The sequence below is a fragment of the Psammomys obesus genome, unplaced genomic scaffold (genome assembly GCF_907164565.1).
Source record: "Psammomys obesus unplaced genomic scaffold, mPsaObe1.curated_primary_1811, whole genome shotgun sequence".
Taxonomy (NCBI): domain Eukaryota; kingdom Metazoa; phylum Chordata; class Mammalia; order Rodentia; family Muridae; genus Psammomys; species Psammomys obesus.
This window is the reverse complement of record NW_026596131.1, coordinates 14,732,487-14,746,994: the sequence shown is the minus strand read 5'-3', so window position 1 is coordinate 14,746,994 and position 14,508 is coordinate 14,732,487. Positions and strand designations below refer to the sequence as shown.

Sequence of the window (14,508 nt, the reverse complement as noted above, 5' to 3'; positions counted from 1 at the left end):
TTACCTGGTTTCTCTTCAAATGCTTTTATTCATTTATTCATTCCTTTTTTCACTCATTCAAAGAAGAAGTTATCTCTTTAACCTAAATTCTATTGTTCAAAGTGTGCAATTAGTTTCTGTCAGCTTTCTGTCTCTGTGATAAAATAGCTTATATATTCAATTTAAAAGAAGGAAAAGTGGAAAAAAGAAAAAAAAACAAGTAAAAGTGGGCTGGGTGTGGTCAGGAGGATCTCTGTGAGTTCAAGGCCAGCATGGTCTAGACAGTGAGGCCTAGGACAGTCAGAGCTATATAGAAAGAACTTGTTTCAAAAAACAAAACAAAACAAAACAAATATTTATTCTAGATGATGGTTTAGTCCTCTTGTGTCTGAGCCTATTGTGAGGCTTTGCATCAAGGTGGGGAAGCTGCTTACCTCATGGCAGCAAGGAAGCAGAGAGAGAAGAGAGGGAAGGGGCTTCCATCTGCCCTGCAACAATGCACCCGGAATAACCGCAGAGCTCCCACCAGCTCCACCAGTTACAGTCTCACAAGACTTTCTGCTGGTTCCAGGCCTTTCCCGGTGGCTTTGGGAGTCACTCAAAATCTAAACTAGAGCAGCCTCCCAGCCTTTCTCCCACCACAGCTGAAGATCTGCAACTACCATTCACAGCATCCATAGGGGCTGCTTCTGCGGTGCTCCTAGTCCTGTGTGAGGCCTGGTGCAACCCGCCCCTCCTCCCTGACGCTTCCCGGCTACCTTCGGTATCTAGGAGGACAGGATTTCTGTCACTCTTCTTCCTAGCCAGGATTCCCTGCCTCCCTTACTTATCCACGTGAAGCTGAGAACGTGTGAGTCTAGTTGCAGAAAAAAAGCCCGTTGGTAATTTTACTAGGATTATATTAAAGTTATAAATTAAGGGAGAGAACATTGACGTGTTTATGACACTGAACCCTTCTCTAAGAGAGCAGGGGATGTTTTTATTTGCTGGAGTTGACTTTATGTCTCTCAGGAATGTTTTAAGGTGTAGTTTGTGGCAGCTTTCCCCACCTCAGGTTAGATTATTCTTGGATTTATGGCCCTACCGCACACAGGCTGCTCTTCCCGTCTAATCTTCTAGCTGTTGTTACTTAGGTTTCTGTATCAGGATTTCTACATCGCTAAGTTCTTTTATTAGTATTAATAGACCCTTTGGGTTTCCTAGATGTAAAGAACTGGGGCTGGAAGTCACTTGCTTCCTAGAATTTAGCTCCAGGCCTTGAATGACTTCTGTGGTACAGGCCTGAGCCTGTACCTGAGGGTCCCACAGAGCTATGTCACACAGGTCTCTCCGACCTAGCTGAGATCATAGTCCTTCTTCTCTTTTAAGACAGAGTCTTGCTGTGCAGCCCTGTTTGGCCTGGAACTCATTACACAGACCAGGCTGGCCTCAAACTCAAGAGTTGGCCTCCTTCTATCTTTTGAGTACTGGGATTAAAGGCATTCCTAGCTTTCTCTTTATTTATTTATTTATTAATTATTATTATTGCATGCATGTATGATGTACGTGTGGGCATACATGCTGTGGCATACCTATGGGGGTCAGAGGTCAACACTGTAGCGTTGGTTCTGTCACTCTACCTTTATGTGGATTTCAGAGATTAAACTCAGGTTGAAGTTTGTGCAAGAAGCACCTTGGCCCACTGGGCCATCTCACCAGAGATTAAGATTATTCAGAGCTGGTGACAATAGTCTGAGGAGGTCAGAGGTGAGAACTGCACCTCTTTTGAAGAAAGACATTTACCTTGTCCTCTTCCTTCATCCAATGGAGATCCCAGCTTGCTGTTCCCAGTCCCTGCTCCACTTCTGGACTCCTGTAGCTTTGTTTGCTGCTACTCAGTCTCCCCTGTGGGGGATGGGCATGGAGCATCCCAGTCCAGACCAGAAAAGCGCTCCTTTCTGCAGACTCTGACTGAACGCACAGTGTGGGTTGGCATTTGTACTTCCCACCTTCTTGGCTACAGTCACAGGACAAGTAGTCCATACCACAATTTGTTATGACCCCTGAGATGGCACACCCTGACCACACGGGGCCTGTGACGTGCTGCTCATGACGTGTACCTGCGCCGGGAGATACACCAGGGGCTCACGCACAGCACTTGAAACCACTGCTGAGAAGGAACCTTCACATGGTGTTCTACTTTCCCAGACAGTGAGACCACGCCAGAACCCATCTACACAGCCTTGCTGATTGGCTTGCACAAAGCAAAGGTCTCTGAAAACAGAGACCCTAACACTTCCCTTCCCTGGTTCCTGCAGACTACAACCTATCCTTGAATCTTGATAGACCCTCAAAGCAATGAAATCACATGAGTGAGGTGGCAGAGGTGGTGGTGGTGGGGAGAAAACATTTACTGGCTTTTTTCCTGGGAGCATTTTCTTGACTCCTGTCCACCGTGACAAAGAGGGTGACCATTTCCATTCTGCCCAGTTAGAGCTATGAGATGACCCCTTGAAGGCAGCCTCCAGGAACATGGCTTCCTTAAAGAGCAGGGAGACTAAAACTCAGAAGTATAAAACTAAATCCACTCCAAACCCATTTATAAAAGAAGCCTGGTTGTTTGAATGAAAAAAAAAAAAAAAAAAAAAAAACACACAAAAAAAAAGAAAAAAAAAAAAACACAAAAAAAAAAAAAAACCCCCCACCCCCCCCCCCCCCCCCCCTACACACACACACACAAATCCACATTCGGATCCTAAACAGAATAGAAGTGAGTAAGGAAACAAAGTGGGTTTGTAGCAAACCCAATCATCCCCACCCCCAAACTGCTTTCCTGAGCACAGCAAGGCTGGGGCATGAAGCCGTGACTATGAAGAGAGAAAACTTCAAGGCCCACGTGAGAGAAGGGCACTCATCTGTCTTTTACACCCCAAGCCTGTCATCACCCAGCTGAGTCCTGAGAAAAACGTACAGAACAGCCTAGAAGGAGGTGTGCAGACCTGGGGGGCATGCCCCATGCTGGCATGGTCATCAGAGGTGTGATGGGCTGAGGGAAAAGAGGAGTAGGCTGGGGAGGAGTCTAAGTCCCGCCCCCCTGGACAATGAAGCCCTGAGGTAAGATGGGTGTCTGGATGGTACAGTTGTGGTTAGGCACAGACACAGGTGTCACTGGTGACAAATGTCCACCAGCATGCCTCAGACAGAGAAAAATGGGGTAGGGTTTACGAAAACAAAACCTACTATCATCTCAGGTTTCGTAAATCTAGAACTATCCCTCAAAGCAAAGGTTCAATCCCTATCAGCATCAAACCTTAAGCTTAGCAGACAAGAAGCATGGGTTTCTGGACACAAGAGTGGGCCCAGGAGGAGCCCCACTGTGGGCCAGCCCAGGGTGGATGCTCCACAGTGCTTGAGCTTGGAACATGAGGCTCCAACTGACAGGGAGAAGGCTGGCCTTGAACTCTCCTTCAGCAGAGCTTTGTGTGTGTGAAGAGGTGAAATGTGCAGACAGGGAGGAGGCGAGGCCGAGTGCCTGATCAAATTTACTCAGAGAAAAATCAGTTTGCAGAGGAGACGGCAGACACTGGGAGACTGCAAAGGACACAGAGACCAGAGGCTGAAGGAAGAAAGTCCTGCCTCTTTCCCAGTGGTCTTGTTCCATGGGAGTCCTTCCTGAGGACTGGGCAGTGTGCACACAGGGCAAGCCTCTTTGTATGTCTGACTTTGGACTATCCTAACAGTACCAACAGAGTGTTTCCCCACATTCCTTGACATTGTGCCCTTGACGTTCCCCAGTGGTGCTATAAATAAAACTTTATTAACTGTAATTTGGAAGGTCTGCCTGAATTGCACATTAATTCTGTTGATGAAAAAACCCTCAATTAGCTGGAACCCAGCTTACACAGTCCTTAATTAACTGCCTCCCCTCCCTTATTCTTGTTAATTAGCAGAGAGACAGATGATAACAACAACTCGGGGAACTTATTAAAACCAAGCAGGCATGGATTCTCTCACAAGTGGATCTCAGCTTCAAGTTTTTGGGCTGTTTGTTTAATCCAGAGTGTCAGGAAGATAGAAAGGACCCACAAGATGAGGAGGGAACAAGATGAGATAGAACACACATGCTAATTGAGGGAATACCAACCTAGCTCTAACCCTGATCTTGACCTAACACCAACTTCTGGCCTCTGCACACCCCCCCCCCCAAAAGGGCATTTTCTTCCATAACCTCAAATCCCTCTCACCCAGTGACTTCTCAGTGACAGTACTGTGTTCACATTCAGCTGCATGTCATGGCCTCTGGCTTTGGTCTAGGGTCAATTCTAGAGCAGTATTAGGTCACCTTGCAGCATCAGTCTTAATAAAGAAAACAAGACCACTTTTTGTTTGAAAATCAAGAAATACAGGTCACTGTAGACTGCCTGAAGTCCAAACCTTAAGCCACATCACTGGGCGTACAGAGTGTCCAAGATATGACACAGACTTAATGTTCAGAACAACAAACCCAGGGTACATGCATCCTGTGAAGCCGTCAACGCCATCAAGGCTGATTCCAGCCTCTACAAAGGACACATGTTCCTGTCCCTTGCAAATCCTCCCCTGCCCCTCCCATCCTGTCCCTGGCTTGCCTCCCCCGACTACAGAGAAGCATACACCATCTGCAGTTTCAAATACATGGAGCCACACAGCACACATCTTTATTACAGGCATCTTTCAAGCAGAACGGTTATGTTGGGGTGAGCACCGTGCTTTGTTTTTAAATTGACGATTAGCAAGTATAGGTAAGTTGACTCAGCTTGGTGTGGCAACCAGCTCTGGTGACTCCAGTGCTTGAGAGGCTGGGGACAGCAACAGTCTGTCAGCCCCAGCTTCCAAGAAGCCACCATAGACATCATGATCCAAGTCTTTGTGTGACAAGAACTCAGGGCGGAGCTGCTGGTCATGGGCACTTGGGCCAAGCCTGATAACCTGAGGTAACTTTGATCCCGGGAACAACATGACAGGTAATGCCTGCAAGCTGTCCTCTACCCCTAAACGTAACGGAAACTTTGAAAAGCTTCTGTTCACGCCCACCTGTGGCCTGTCTGTTCATGCAGTCTGTACACAGTACACACTTCGCCTTCCTGAAGACCATTACTCTGTGGTTTCATATGAAACCAAGCTCAGCTTCTCCAGTGGCCAGCTCTTCAATGCACTCTTCTAGAAGTTTATAGTACTGAGTCTTATACTCAGTCTAGGATCTATCTTGATGCAACCTCTAAATATATTTATTTATTATGTATACAATGTTCTGCCTGTATGCACACCTGCAGGCCAGAAGACGGCACCAGATCCCATTACAGATGGTTGTCAGCCACCATGTGGTGCTGGGAATTGAACTCAGGACTTCTGGGAAAGCAGCCAGGGCTCTCAACCTCTGAGCCATCTCTCCAGCCCCATAATTTTTAAAAATAAGGTCCAGTTTTTGGCACATGGATGTCCAACTGCTCAGTGGCCAAGAAGATGCCTGTTCTCCACCGACTAGTTCTTGAGCCTTTGTTGAAATCGATTCTCCCCCGTGTGGGGTTACTTGCTGGCTTTATTCTATTCCTTATCAGTGTACTCTGATGCCATTAAGCTTTTTAGTACTATAGATGTAAACTAAGTCTTGAATTTGAGTCAAAATCTAGACTCATTTATTGAATGTATAGCAATCTAGAAGCTTTGTCCAATTTCAAGATAGTTTTGGTCATTGTGGGTCCTTTGTCCATTTCCATCTGGATTTTGGAGTCAGGGTGTTGGACATGGACTGTTCTCTGTAGACTTAGATTTTCCTAACTCCTAGCACTAATATCTGCAGTGTTCAATGTGTAGATCTTTTGTTATCTTTTGTCAGTGGTTGCTGTTATTTCATGTTTATGAATTCATGACATCCTTATTTTAATTTCAACTTCTAATTGTTGATTAATGATATTAAGAGATGAACTGATTTTTCTGCATATTGACCTCATAACCAACAAACTTTGTAACATTTTCCCAAGTTCTGCAGAGGTTTAGAAATAGATTCAGATACAACATGCTGCTTGATCACAAAGATAGTAACATCTCCTCTTGTTTGACTCAAGAGGTCCTTTTTTCTTCCTGCTTTGTAGAGCTGAGAACTTCCAGCACAACAATGAAGGCAATCAGGGAGAACAGGGGCCCTGGTCCTATTTCTTCTCAGCATTGGTCTTTCATTATGATGGGCTATGGTGTCTGTGAATTTCTTGCATGTAGGGGTTGTCAAAGTCAAGAAGGTTCCCCTCCATTACTAGTTTTTATTCTTTTCTCTTTTATCATTTTATCTATTTAATTTTGTTTTGCTTTGTTTTTCAAGACAACCCTGTCTCTGTGTGGTGCTGGCTGTCCTGGAACTTGTTCTGTAGACCAGGCTGGCCTCAAACTCAGAGATCTGCCTGCTTCTGCCTCCTGAGTGGATCAAAGATGCAGACCACCATAGCCCAAGTAAACCTTTTTATTGTTTATTTATGTGTATATGGTGCTTGTGCCCTTGGAGGCCAGAAGAGGGTGTCACATCCTCTAGGGGCTAGAGTTATAGATGCTAATGAGTCACCTGATGTGGGTACTGGAAACCAATTAAAAGTTTTGCCAAAGTGTTCAGATTATATATGGCTCTTTCTTCTTTTGTTCATATGGTCAATACATTTACTTTTAATTGTTGTCTTAGTTTAATTTCTGCTGCTGTGGTTAAACACCCTGACAAAGAAATTTAAGGGAAGGGATTTTACTTGGCTCACAGTTTCAGGTCCATCACTGTGGGCAGGTCCAGGTGGGAACTGCAGCAGCTGTCACATCAGTCAGGAGCAGAGAGGGAATGAACACGTGCATGCTTACTGCACAGCTCCTAGCCTCTGTCCTTACGCAGGACCCACTCCCAGAGAATGGTGGGCTGTGGGCTCCGCTATCCCACACAGTTAATAGGGTAAAGACAACCTCTCTCAGACGTACCATAAGCCAACCTGATCTAGACAACTCCCGAGACTCTCTTCCTAGTTGGTTCTTGATCAGCGGTTCTCACCCTGGGTAATGCCCTTTAACACAGTTCCCCATGTTGTGATGATCCTCAACCACAAAATTATTTTGTTGCTAATTCATAACTGCAATTTTGTTACTGTTATAAATTGTAATGTAATATAAATACCTGACACGCAGGCTGACCTGTACCTTCCAAAGGGGTCATGACCCACAGGTTGAGAACCACTGCTCTAAGACTGCCAGGTTGACAATTACAACTCACCTTCATAACAGTGAAAGAAAACCTACTGAGCCTTGATGCAGTTTATTTATATTACAGAGGGGAGGAGGGTGGGAGGGAAAGAGAGGAGGAAAGGGGGAGGGAAATGAAAATGGGGGGAGGAAGGGGAGTGTAGAGCGTCATTCCTGACAGTGAATGTGGAGGCAGGGGCTGACATGAGCTGTCTCCCTTGGTTTCCCACTGAACCTGGGGCTCAACAGCTGGCTGGACCGGTTGGACAGAGAGCTGCAGGAATCTGCTTGTCTCTGCCAGCAGTATTGAACTCAAGGATGCGCTCAGCTGTCACGTGGTGCTGGGGGTCAGATTCACACCCTCATGCTTTCATGGTACGCACTTTAGCAACTGAGCTATTTTCTATTTAGGATTTCTGTATGTGTATTCACAAGGTCTATGGTTTCTTGTGTTGCGCTGGTCTCGTTGTTTTGGTTCCAGAGTGATACTTATCTCACAGAGCAATACAGGAAGGGGTGTACTGCTAACCACAGGCCTCTTCCTTAATGTTTGCAACTCTCCATGGAGACCATCTGGACTTGGAGCGCTCTTCGATAGAGAGCTCCGGGGCTCATCTGTTTCTTCTTCAGCAAGCCTTCTGTGTCAGTCAGGAATAAGCCTGTCTGTCAAGGTCATTCACAATATTTACCTCTCCTTCTTTTAGAACCCTTCGTGTTATTACTCCATGATCCAGATTCCAGACATTCTTTCTGTGCTTCCTTCCCAATCTGGGTGACAGTTCCTTGACTTTACCAGTGTGTCTCCATAGGGGTTGCCATTTTTTTCCCCCATTGGACCAGCTCCTGCTCTGTCTGCACATTCCCTTTCTCCTGTGCTTTTCTTTCACTAACATCCTAGGTGGAAGCTGAGGCCATGATCTGAATCTCCCTCTTTCCCGAATGTGGTCAGGGACCCTCAGCACTGCTTAGTTGTGTCCCGAAGACTCTTCAGTTTTTATTTGATGGGGAAAAAAATTTAAAACCAAACAAAATCAACACCTCCTCCTTTTTTGAGGCCAGCCTGGTCTATGTAGTGAATCCCAGGCCAGCAAGAGCTACCTTAGTGAGACCCAGCATCAAAAAAAAAACAAAGACTTCTTCCTCATTGCTTCTTGGCCTTTTAGCAAAGATCAAACGTGTTTAGTATCTGATCCGTCCTCTACCTGAGGACAATATATTTTTGGATTTAGGACTTCTGGAATTAGGAATCGGAGGAGGAGCTCGCTCTGTCCACCCATGCCATACCTCCAGGAACAATGACCCCCCACCCCCAAAAGACTTCCTCTTTGAAAAGCTTATCAAAATTGTATTTCATAATTATGATTACGTGTATTATATTAAATTGTAAATGTTATTATTATATTGCTTATTAATCTTACCCACTTTCTACTTTATTGTGTATGTGGGGACCAGAGAGATGCTTAGCAGTCAAGGTGCTATACAGGGGTGAGGACCGGAGCCTAGCAGCCGAGCAAGTGTCGGGCACAGCACTGTGCATGCATAACCCTAGCACACACAGGAGCTATGTGCGGAGGGCAGAGACTGCAGGGCCCTGAGGCTGGCTGGCCAGCTAGTACAGCCAACTGGAGTTTCAGAGTTAATGAGCCGGCTTAATGTCACCATCTGGCCTCTACATGTGCGTGCACACATATGTATGAACACATATGCTCACTGATGTAGAGTGCCACCCTACCCGCTCCACAGCTGCTGTGTGATCTCCTGTCCGCACCGTGGGGCCTCTCACTAGAGAAGAGCGCACACCTTGCTTGAGGGGCCAGCCGGGAGACACCGTCACATTTTTTTCTCCACTTACTGATTCTGTACATTATCAAGGAACACTCCAACTGCAATTCTAGCCATCAGGGAGCCAAACTCCTACCTGACATGCTCTCCACGAGCCGTCCAAGGGCACTGGAGAACTTTCGTCACCATTCAGCTCCCTGACTATAAGCTGCGCTCTGGCTGTTTCATTCCAGCAACAGTTACCTTAGCTGTCTTTAGTCCCTGTGGTATCATAAGAGCTGCTTACGGAATGTTATCTGTTTCTTGTTTGGGGGTGCTGGAAATGGAACCCAGGGCCTTGTCCCCTGTACAGGTCCTGTTCACCACCTTTAACAGGCTACATGCAGGTGACACAGACCACTTCAAAGAGCCAAGGAAGAGGATTCCTTTCATCCCTCTTTCTCCCAGCCACGTGCAGTTAGCACAAGTTCTTCTTCCACATGCTGTGATCTCCAGGATATACTTTTTATTAATGTCCAAACAATGATCTTTCTAAGTGAGATGTCAGGGAAGAAAACCCCAGGCATGCACACAGCACTCACCCTGTGTGATGCTCGGGGATCTTCTCCGTGTGCCTTCATGTTTCTGCTTTGTTTCCAAGTTGACAAGAGTTTTCTGCAGAGCTTAGAGGATGTTGCTGTGTGCTCAGCTTTTCCCCTTCTCACAACTTGGTTTTGAAGTCTGCTTTGGTCCTAAACTCTGCCCACCTGTTGCCTTCTCTTACTGGCCGCACCGCTGTAGCCCTTTGGTCATGGTGGTTGGTACAATCTTCTTACTTCATGTGGCTGGGTGTGTTGAGTGTCCTGGACCTGTGCTGTATCATCACTGAAACTAGAAAGTGTTTAGCAGCCACTTCAACTATTTCTATGTTCCTCAAGAGGCCAACTATAACCTGTGTGGCAACTTCTGCAGTTGCTGCATGGCTCCATGACACTCCTCAGATTCCCAGAGCTTCCTTTCTCACGTAATCCCATCAGCACTTTCTTCTGTGGGCAGAACTCACTGCTGACTGCCAATGTGCTTTCATTTCTAGACATGTGTCTGCTGATTCTCCTCCTGGGCAGAGTACACGTCTACCTCTGCTCTGTCCCTGTGTGCCGGCCAGGATGGAGTGTGTGACAGCTTTGAACAGATTTCCAGGGATCGATTTTCTTCTCATTAGAGGTCTTATTTCCTGGCTTGTCACCCGCTGGGTCATTTGACAACAGTGACACGGTAGAATAACACGGCACAAGGACAGACTCTGGACAGAGTCGACTCTGGGGCTCTGAACAAGGCTCTGTGGAGGCTCTCCCTGTTCAGGGGCGTCGCTGTAATATGCACTGCCCCTCAGTCAAGGGGAATGTAATTTTTTATAGCGTTCTTCCCAGGATCTCCTGCTTCTCTTTTGCCCACTTCCCCCACCACCACCAAAATTTTTACTCTGTGTGTTTGTGTGTGCACACACCCACAGTACCCATATAAATGTGGGAGGCCAGAAGAGGGTGTCTGATCCCTTGGAGCTGGAATTACAAGTAGTTGTGAACTACTTGACATGGGTGCTGGGAACTAAAAACTTGGGTCGTTTGGAAGAGCTGCCGTCTCTTCAGCTCTGAACCCACCTTATGGGCTGGAGGACTCCTGCCCTGTGCTTGGGTCCTCCAAGACTATAGGAGAGTGGCACACAATAGTGCTCCTCAGATACCTGGGAGAGAAGAACCCTGATAAGCCTTTAGCACAGTCTAGCCTGAGTAGACACTATTCTTCTCTGATCTCCAGAGCATGCCTGCAGCATAGCAATGAAGGAAGATGGCAAAGGCTTGCCTATACCCATCAGGCACCACATCTGTAGAGTGCTTTGTGTCCCAGCCACAGGGCATCTAATCTGTATTGATTATGTGCTAGCAGACCATAGGTGACTTCATCTGTAGAGCACTACAGACTATGGACCCTCACAGTGGCACACTTGGAACCACCTGGGGCACTTCGAGCTTGGTAGGGAGCAGGGAGGCAACTATATGGCAAGGCAGATGTGAGCAAGGAAGGAGAGGCTGCTTAAATATACATTCAAGGTTTTTTGTTTTGTTTTGTTTTTGTCTCTCAGAATTATGGCCAAAGTTAGTAAAAGAAGGAAGATGAGGAAATGAGGCTCAGTTTCAACTGGAGACATTTCAGAGCGTCCCTCAGCAAGAAGAAGACTGCTGGTAAAGGAACAGGTGCAAAACGCTGGTTCGGAAGTTAACTCACAGGGTGGTCCCCAGTGCCTGCAGGCAGTTACAAGAACATTGCAGACAGGGCATTTCCCGCTGAGCACTGTGTCACACAGCCTTCAGCATGTGGCAATGTGAGTCAAGGCTGTATCTGCTCAGAACACTGCATCTGTGCTCACAGCAGACCACAGCCCCAGGGCACAAGGAAACACCAGTGTGGCCAGGAGAGAAACACCATTCTCTACTGACTGGACCATGGGGGGCCAACTATAACCTCAGTGACCGTCATTATGGTGAAGCACTGTTAGGAAATGTCCCTGGAAATGCTAACCTTTGCTCTGCTGCATGGCAGACCCCTAGGGGCCTTTCCTTGTGGCTTCATGGCCAAATGCCAAGTAATGTTGCCAATTCTAAATACACTGATATATAGGATGAAGATAATGGGGTAGAAGAAAAGCTATTTGAAAACAAGTTCCTGAGAAAAGCCTTTTGTTTATGTAAGGTGGCCTCTCAGTGAATCTGAGTAAGGGTAAAATAGAAATGATCAAAAAGTATGGGCCCTGTGAGCCACAAAAGCAAGCTTCCAGTTTATCAAGAACATATTTCAGTGGCACAGGTAAGCTGTCCTCTGGAGGACCCCATTACATTGAAATTCACAACAGAGCTTTCCAGGTCATGGTCCTGATGTTTAAATTTTTACTGCTCAAGGTGAAAAAGCCCAGACATATTTCAGGATGTCCAGAGAGCCAGTGACATCCCAGAGAGTGAAGAGGGTAACTGAGACAAATGCAAGGCAAGGGCCCACCTCCGTCCTTTAACCCGAACTCAGTGCTGTGGCCACATTGCCTTTAACAGACAGAGAGGTGACTACATGGCTAAATATGTAATATCTGGTTATTACAGCGTACAGAGGAGCAGCATTCACAGATCAGCTGGGAGAATGAGGCCAGAAAGAGTCAAGTTCACCCCAGATGAGCCAAGGCAGGAGAAGTGTCCCAGCAAGAAGACTCAAAAAAGCAGGAGCTCCCTAGGATGTCTACAGCATGGCAACTGTCCAGCAGTGCACGAGGGTGCTGGGGGACTGTACCCAGAAAAACCTGGAGATGCTGGAGATGCACCAGGCTGGCTGTCTACAGAGATAGTCCAAGACTATAGGGACGTCACAAAGCTGATACATAATCAACTGTTTGCTGCACAAGACCAGGAAGTATCAATAAAGGTCCAAGGCTGAACCAGAACAGGCAGTGGAGATGGCGCCGCAACAGTGTATGTGACTTTCGTATGGAAAACGCCCTCATACAGCCTCCGTCACACTGAAGCTGTCAAGGAGCACTGTCAAGGAGATGAGCATCAGGGCCCATGATGATGTGCCTGGCTGAGAGCGGAAGTGAATATCGGAGGGCTGAGCAGGTGCCCAGGGGAGCTGTAGCAAGAAAGGACAGGGGAGTCTGGGCTGAGAGATGACGAGAGAAAGGAACTATGTAGTGGCACACTGGGCAGACAGACAATGGGTACATGATGGGATGTGGCACCTATAGTCTTCAGGGCAGCTGCTGGGCACACCATGGCACCGTGACAGAACACAAAGAGGAGCCCAGTGTCAACTTTGGTGTCTAGGGACAAGGAGCCCCTGGGGAGAGGTTGAGGATGTGGCTCAGCTGGTAAAATGCTTACCCAGTATGCACGAAACCCCAGGTTCTACTCCCATCACTGCGCACCTACAATCCCAGCACTGGGGAGACGAAGGCAGGATGACCAGGAATTCAAGGTTACCCTCTGCCACCCACTCTGTTCTCCACTGCCTCAAGGGAAAGGGAACAACCTACAGCACAGCCACACCATGGCCTTTCCTGGACTTGCAGGGACATTGTCCTCCTGCCTCACAACTGGATCCAGACACAGCCTCAGGCCATCACACTCTGCTTGTCATAATCAGAAACATGGATCTGTTCACTCCTGTATTTTCTTATCTGAGGTGCAAAGTCCTCATCATTTCCCGAGGTTGATGTAGGAGCACGGACTCTTCCTACACAATGCTTGTGCAGTGCTGCACACACAAACACACCCAGGACGACATGCACAGAAGCCGGCTGAAGCCCAGTTGGACACAGACTTGATTCTTCTGGAGCAGTGGTTCTCAACCCCCCTAATGCTGCACACCCTTTAACACAGTTCCTCATGACGTGATGATGTTCAGCCACAAAATTACTTAGCTTGTTACCTCACAACTGTAAACTCGCTACTACTACAAATCATAATGTAAACATCTGATATCCAAATCCTAGCCTGTCTCAGAAGCAAGCAAACAGGAGAGTCGGTGACTGCTGTGGTACCCTCCTCAGCTCCCTCCCTGCCTGCCAACTCCTTAAGCAGCCCGACCACACATCAGTTCCACCTGCTCCCTCTGCTAAGCTGGTTCCAACCCCTCCTGGGGAATCACACTACACCCCTCTGGAATGCAGCCTGAAACCACGGAGGCCTTCCCCAGACACTTGGTCATCCACAAACCTGCAGAGGGTGGCATTCATCTTTGATGCTAACACCTCTGGAACCTCCTCTGAGTTTGCCCTTGCCTGGTGCTGCCCAGAAGAGGGGTCTCCTGGGCTCCCTCTGGGTACCTTGCACTGCTGTTCACATGTTCTCTCAAGGATCTCACAGATTATGACCACTAGCTGGGCCAAAGCCTGACCGCTCAGGGCAGCCCATCTTGTGCCATAGTTTCATTACCAGGTCGACTGGTGGGGTTTGAATGAGATGCTGCCTGTCCTGGCTGCTGGTGTAGTCTTCCTCATGACCCATCCCCTGCATGTACCTTGGCTGCCCTCCTTCAGGGAGAACCTTCTTTCCATATACCTCCTCCTATGAGCTACTTCACATTGGGCCCATCTCGGAAAGCAGAGTTTAGTTCTTAGGGTTCTCTGCCCCATAGCCTGCCACACACATCCAAAGGCTTCATCCTCTGCCCTCTTCACAGTCCTTTGCATCTTTCTGCTGTCCCTTGCTTGCTTGAAGTGTCAGCTTCCAGTTCTCTGACACAGTCCCAATCCATCCTTGCTATCAAGGTACACATGTAGGCTCACTCACAGGATCACTGGGCTGTTCACTTATGTCATGTTCATGAGCATTCTGAGGTCCAGGGTAGGGACAACTAACCTCTCTGAAACCTACAGACCTTAGCACAAAGCTCTGAGTAGAGGCAGCACTGAACTTTGTAGAGGGGACAAATGGCTGCAGAGCCAGAGATGTGAGGAGCTGAGCATGATGCACCTGCACAGTGTTGGGGCTGGGAAATCAC

The 14,508-nt window shown here is 47.4% G+C and overlaps 1 protein-coding gene across 1 annotated transcript in view; it reads right to left on the bottom strand.

Moving 5' to 3' along the window:
* Rptor (regulatory associated protein of MTOR complex 1) overlaps positions 1–14,508 on the bottom strand; it is a 238,570-nt gene that overhangs the window by 63,259 nt on the left and 160,803 nt on the right. The window lies entirely within an intron of this gene.